Source organism: Helianthus annuus, chromosome 5, assembly GCF_002127325.2.
Source record: "Helianthus annuus cultivar XRQ/B chromosome 5, HanXRQr2.0-SUNRISE, whole genome shotgun sequence".
NCBI classification, from domain to species: Eukaryota; Viridiplantae; Streptophyta; class Magnoliopsida; order Asterales; family Asteraceae; genus Helianthus; species Helianthus annuus.
Window position 1 is genome coordinate 121,465,007 of NC_035437.2, and position 6,158 is coordinate 121,471,164.

The 6,158-nt window shown below is 33.1% G+C and overlaps 1 long non-coding RNA gene across 3 annotated transcripts; it reads left to right on the forward strand.

The window, feature by feature from the left end:
- Positions 1 to 1,942: 1,942 nt before the first annotated feature.
- LOC110940973 lies at positions 1,943 to 5,715 on the forward strand. Of its 3 annotated transcripts, none has more exons than XR_004892821.1 (6): positions 1,943 to 2,284; positions 2,935 to 3,098; positions 4,154 to 4,428; positions 4,523 to 4,641; positions 4,736 to 5,098; positions 5,207 to 5,715. It is a non-coding gene; the product is annotated as an uncharacterized LOC110940973 (long non-coding RNA). The 3 variants fall into 3 exon arrangements; XR_002593721.2 differs by having other exon boundaries at positions 4,991 to 5,098; XR_004892822.1 differs by lacking the exon at positions 4,736 to 5,098.
- Positions 5,716 to 6,158: the final 443 nt, after the last annotated feature.

Below are 6,158 nucleotides of genomic sequence, written 5' to 3' on the forward strand. Positions count from 1 at the left end.
GGCCTCTTTACCAACATCCAACATTCGTCTGTCATATTTTATATATAAAAATTAAGCCGCATTAATTTCAAACAAATAGAGTGGTCTATTGGTGATCCTTGTTTGTTCTAGAGCTTTTAATATTGTTGTCCCAATGTTTGAATCCCTCTTCCCAATTCATCACCAACTAAGAATGTTTTTTTTTTCTTTTTTTATATTTTGTTCTCTTTATTCGTTTTGTTCTCTCTATATTTTGTTACTTTAGATCTTTTTTTATTTAATAAACAAATTTTGAAATGAATACTTATCATTTTTTATTTTTTTAACGTTTTATTACGACATAACTTTTTGTGAGTTCTGAATATACTACCACCGTGCATTTTATTTTATCTAAGTTTGTGTCTTATCAATGTTTCAATATGCAAAACTGAGTCGCCGCAAAATATACTTACAATTCAACATCCTCGCCACACAACGTGTTTTTTTAACTTTATCTATGTTTCAATTAACATAACCAAGCCACCTTAACGCGTCGAACTACGACCACTATTTTGTATTGTTAATGGTGAGAACAAGGCTGGTTAGGCGTATTGGATCGTGAGCTAAACTTGACGAAAATGAACATTGACCAAACTCATTTTACAAAAATAAACATCTAAAGTGGCTAAGGTAAGGGAACACACAAAAATTTATTCACTTCAGACCTTAACACATGTCTAAAGCGTCTACAAAATAGATTTTTAAATCATGTCGGCCCCACCCTTATATCCAATAATAAATAGCAACGTGTTTAAATAGTCTAGATAGAGCCACGTGTTTAAAGAGTCTAGATAGTGTCTATCTAGACTCTTTAAAAACGTGGCTATTTCCTATTAGATATCAGGGTGGGGCCTACGCTATGGTCACTAACAGGCAGTTGAGGTTGTTGAAGGTCATATGGAACCATTTAGACTAGTGGGTATGGGGGCCGTCCCCATGCCCGGCTTGTGCTCGCCGCCCCGTCTATCCCACCCCCCTACTCCGGCGCCGCGCCAGGCCCAGCTTCTCCGTCTCCCCAGCGACAGTCTCGACGCCCCTCACTCCCACACACACAGCTATACATACATACATACATACATACATACATACATACATATATATATATATATATATATATATATATATATATATAAAGGGGCTCGGCTCGTTAATTACCCTATAGGGTTGTTCACGAGCGCAGCCAAGCTAGGGCACGCTCCAGCATGACTCGATTACCAAATAAACTTCAAATTTTAACGAAATACAATATAAGTTCATTAACATCCTAATCAACCCTCATATATAACAAAGATATCCAACTCATTTCCTAAATTCCTACGAATAATAACCATATTTTATATAATATATTATATGTTAATAAAAAAACAAATATTTATCAACACTCGCATTTAAATTTAAAGAGTTAAATGCCATTTTAGTCCTTGTGGTTTGGGCCATTTTGCCTGTTTAGTCCAAATGTTTCATTTTTCGCCTGTGGGTCTAAAAAGGTTTCACCGTTGCCATTTTAGTTCATTGAGTCAACTTCATCCATTTTTTATGTTAACGAAAAGGGCAATTCGGTTATTTTATATGTAATTCTGTTAATTAGAAGGGCAATTCGGCCATATAAAAGGACCGAATTGCCATTCTCGTTAATAGAAATAATAGATAAATTTGATCCAGTGGACTACAATGGAAACGGTGAAACCTTTATGGACCCACATGCAAAAAATGAAACCTTTGAAATAAACTGACAAAATGGCTCAAATCACAGAGACTAAAATGGCATTTAACTCAAATTTAAATTTGTTAACAATAATAGAAATAGTTATAATTTTAAAATCTTTAAATTGAAATTACATATTGATATTTTAATTTAATACTGAAATCATATATTAACATTTTTTATTTAATGTACAACTGATGAAATCATATCACCGAGTCATGAGTCATCAGAAAAAGAAAACTCAAGTTTTTTGGTATATATTCAATCAGCTAAGGAATCATGAAATCTTATTCATAAAGAAACCCTTAAGTTTTTGGGGCTTTTATTCAACAGCAGGAATTCTCAAAAGTAGAGGGCGGGAATTAGCAAAATATTAGGGCTCACGAATCACGAACTCGCGGAAGAATCGGGATTTCATTCCATTAAACCCCCAATTGAAATTTCATAATGAATATCGACGATTTTGTTGCGGGCGAGTTCTTAACTGCTGCGATTGTGAAGCATCACCCACAAATCACCTTCTATATTATACCACTGTATTACTCAGATTCGCCAAACCAGGTAACAGTGAACCACTTTGTTGAGTTCATATCAAATTGGTATTATAATCTTTTCGTTTATGCTTGATAATCTTAGGTTATACACTTATACTTAAAGAAACAAATACATAAAAGGCTTTCACTTAATTTCATATGAATGCTTGATGATATGGAATTTCAATCTCTGTGCCTTTTGAGTTGTTGATGTAACTTTGAAATTCTAGTAATGGTTAATATTTGTATTTACAATATACATTTTGATCATAAAAAAGTTTCTTTATTTGAATACTATATGTTCATGATGTTTTGCCAAATTTTAGATCTGAGAATTATAGCACAATATACAAAAGCATTATGAAAGTTGAAATTGATGTGTTGTTCTTCCTATCAATGATTTAAATGAATTGCACTAGGGATGAGCATAGCACACGTTCGGTACCGAACCAGTGCCGGTATCAAAAAACGGGGAAAATTGGTAGCGGTACCGAATATACCGGTTCGGTACCGGTATTTAGTGTCTACTTAAATGATTTGGTTCAGCTTTATTCTTGTAATAAATTAGAGAGAATGGAAACCACACATGATTTGTATTATTTTTGTGTTCCAGTTCAAAACAATACTGATTGTCTAATATATAAATCTTTTGTTAATTGACTATCAATTTTCTTGTAGTACAATGTGGATGTTTGTGTTAGTCATGATGGTCCTTACAAGAACAAGGTCTGAAGATGATTCTCGAGTACTTACAACTCAATCAACTGCCGAGGGAAGTGCATCTACTAGAATATCGCGCTCGAATCGTAGACGCAAGCTTAATTCGACCAACACCACTACTGGTACTTTCAGCTCCTTAAAACTAGATGTTACACTTTAAACCAAAATTATTTGTCAATGACGGGATCTAGAAATCATGTTGTAAACTTTGGTGTTATATGCATTATTTATCAATTATTATTAATCATGGAAATGAAACTTTGTATATGTTACGTTTCTTATGTAAATTGCAAACATATTATCAGTATAAAGACCCATGGCTTTATAGCCTAGTGGTATTTTGGGGGTGAGATAAGACTTTGGACCAATAGGTCCTGGGTTCGATTCTCACAAGGGGGGTTTTCTCATATTTATTGGGTTTCCTCCTGAATTGGTGTATAGGCATTATGCCTAGTGGAGATGGATATGATCGGGTGGCTCCGCTGGTGGCACGATGATACTCCAGTGGTCCGTCAGTGATCCAAATTTGCCGTTCAAAAAAAAAAAATTATCAGTATAAAGTTTTTTACTTTCACAATTGACTTTAAAATATCAAGATAATTTTTTTCGTTGTTAAAACTAATATGACTCAGAGTTGACTTTAGGAAGTCAAAGTTATAAGGGCATTTTTGTTCATAAAACTTAATATGGAACTGGTTTGGTTTGTTTGATTCATGCTACTGGTTCGATTAATTTTTTTTAATTATTAAGAAGTTAGGTTGTTATTCAGGTTAGTTTTTTTGGGTTAGATTTTTGGGTTTCAGGTTAATTGAGTTTAAAAAACATTACTTTAAAATCGAATACCGACCTTAATGTTTATTCGTTAAGTTGGGTTTGGGTTATTTTTCAAACAGGTTTGCATTCATACTCTCCACGTCAATACAAAACCCATTTTGTTTTGTTGAATTCATGCTCTATACTTCATTACCGAATCCAATTGTGTACATAACTATTATTGGCGTTATGCTACTTGATTGTTTTGTGGATGGATTGCTAAATTGTTCTTCATAACAGTAGATTATGCATTAATTAAGTATTGTTTTCAGCTCAAGTGTCATGATACTAATGTTGAAAGTGTTAGAATTGTATTTTTATCATACATGAACTAGTTACCATTTAAATCATATTTTACATGCAGAACAACCAGCTGATACAGAACAACAATCTGTTGATCCACCAAAGAGGCACGGTCCGAATTTAAATCTTAGCGTCAATAGGCCTCTAAAGGATTTGCCTGAGGGTTCTAAAATCCCTTTGAGAATGGATGAGCATACAATATCCTTTGTTGGGACCTCAGCAACAGACTTTGCGACCGAGTGTGGAATCATTATGCGCAATTTTTGTCCGATGAACTATCACACATGGGAATCAGTACCGGAAGATGCGAAAACCTTGATGTATGAGAAATTAGAAGTAAGTTGTATTAGTTTTACTTTTAAATATTTAGAAGCTATTATGATGTTACATTTTCGTTTCTATCATTAACAATGTATTCAATTCGATGTAGTGAAAATTCGAGTTATTGCAAACAAATACCATTTTTATGGAGTATGTGAATGCTCGACTACATGCCTGATTCAAGAATGGAATCATTTGTGCGACTATTGGGAGTTAGAAAAAACTAAGGTATGCTATTTTTTTTTACAAATCCAATACATATACGTGAATTATTTTCTTACTTTTCGGGTCTAACATGTATGATGTTTTTTATTATTTATAGAAATATAGTGATAAGATGGAAGCTAATAGAGCAAAACAAGTTAATATAAGCAGAGGGGGCTCTCGGTCGATAGTCAGTCATACATTTCAAATGATAAGATTTAGACTTTCGACTCATAGTGCAATATATTATTGATGTTAATGTAGTAGTAGAATTTCATGAGTTTTTCTTAGGCTTATATATGTTATAAAAAGATTGATTTTACTCTTTTCAGAATAAATCTAATCTTCATTATTATAATTTTTATAATGTTAGATAAATCCCGAGACTTAGATGCCGCCTAGCCCATTAGAACTTTATCACAAGCTGCATTTTAATGCCACGAAACAAGGATGGCTAAATGAAAATTCACGTATTAAATATGTAAGCATCTTCTAGTTAAAAACCTTTGATTGTGATTTTTTTTGTCAAATATGTATTCGGCGTTGCTACTAGTTTTAAATACTATTCTCTTACCTTTTATTATGATAGGAAAACATCATTAAACATAAGCAGGCAGCCTTGGATGAATTAAATTCTAAAGGAATAACAATTACCACTACTATGGAGCATCAACTTGAGAAAGAAGCCGTAAAAAGTGTTTGTGGTAGGAAGAAAACAATACAATCAGCATGGGAGGTTGGTGTTGGGCCTGTGTTGAGGAAAAAAAGATAGTTGGATGAAATCGGTAGCTGAATCATCTCAACGAGACTCAAGTGAGAACGAAAGTCTAAGAAATAAGGTTATTGCACTCGAGGCGAAACAGAAACCAGATAAGGAGAAATATGAAAGAATGTTTGAGTTCATTGGCACAAAGTTTCCAGACTTTGAAAGCACAATACCCATAGATGCGAGTGATGAAGCTGTTAGTGATAATACAATTTAGGTAGTTAGTTATGATGTTTATTATCTTTTTTTATCTAGTACTCTTTCAAACTTTAGAACCGATTATTTGGTGTTATTTTGCTTGGTTATTGTTATGACATTAGTGCTTGAATGTATTAGGATTTTGGGAAGCAAAAGGCAAATTTATGAATTATATTACTATAATTTAGTAACTGTATTTTAATATATAAACTAAAAAAATAGTCATTGCAAAACATATTAGAGACTGATTTAGAAGACTGATTTTCAGACCCCTAAATAAATATATTAGAGACTGAACATGAATGCTATCTTAGACTGATTATTAGACTCCACAAGTACATATTAGAGACTAAAATCACATAGTATCCGATATTAATTTTTAGTCACTAAACTTGCCATATTAACGACTGAAATCGAGTTGTACCTGGGACTAATTCTCAGTCTGTAAAACAATTTATTGCAGACTAACTTGATACGGAATCATGAAGTAATGAAACCAATAGGGACTATATATACTTGTTTAGATAACTAATTTTCAGTCCCTAAAGTTACACAGAGGGACTGAAATATCATAGTA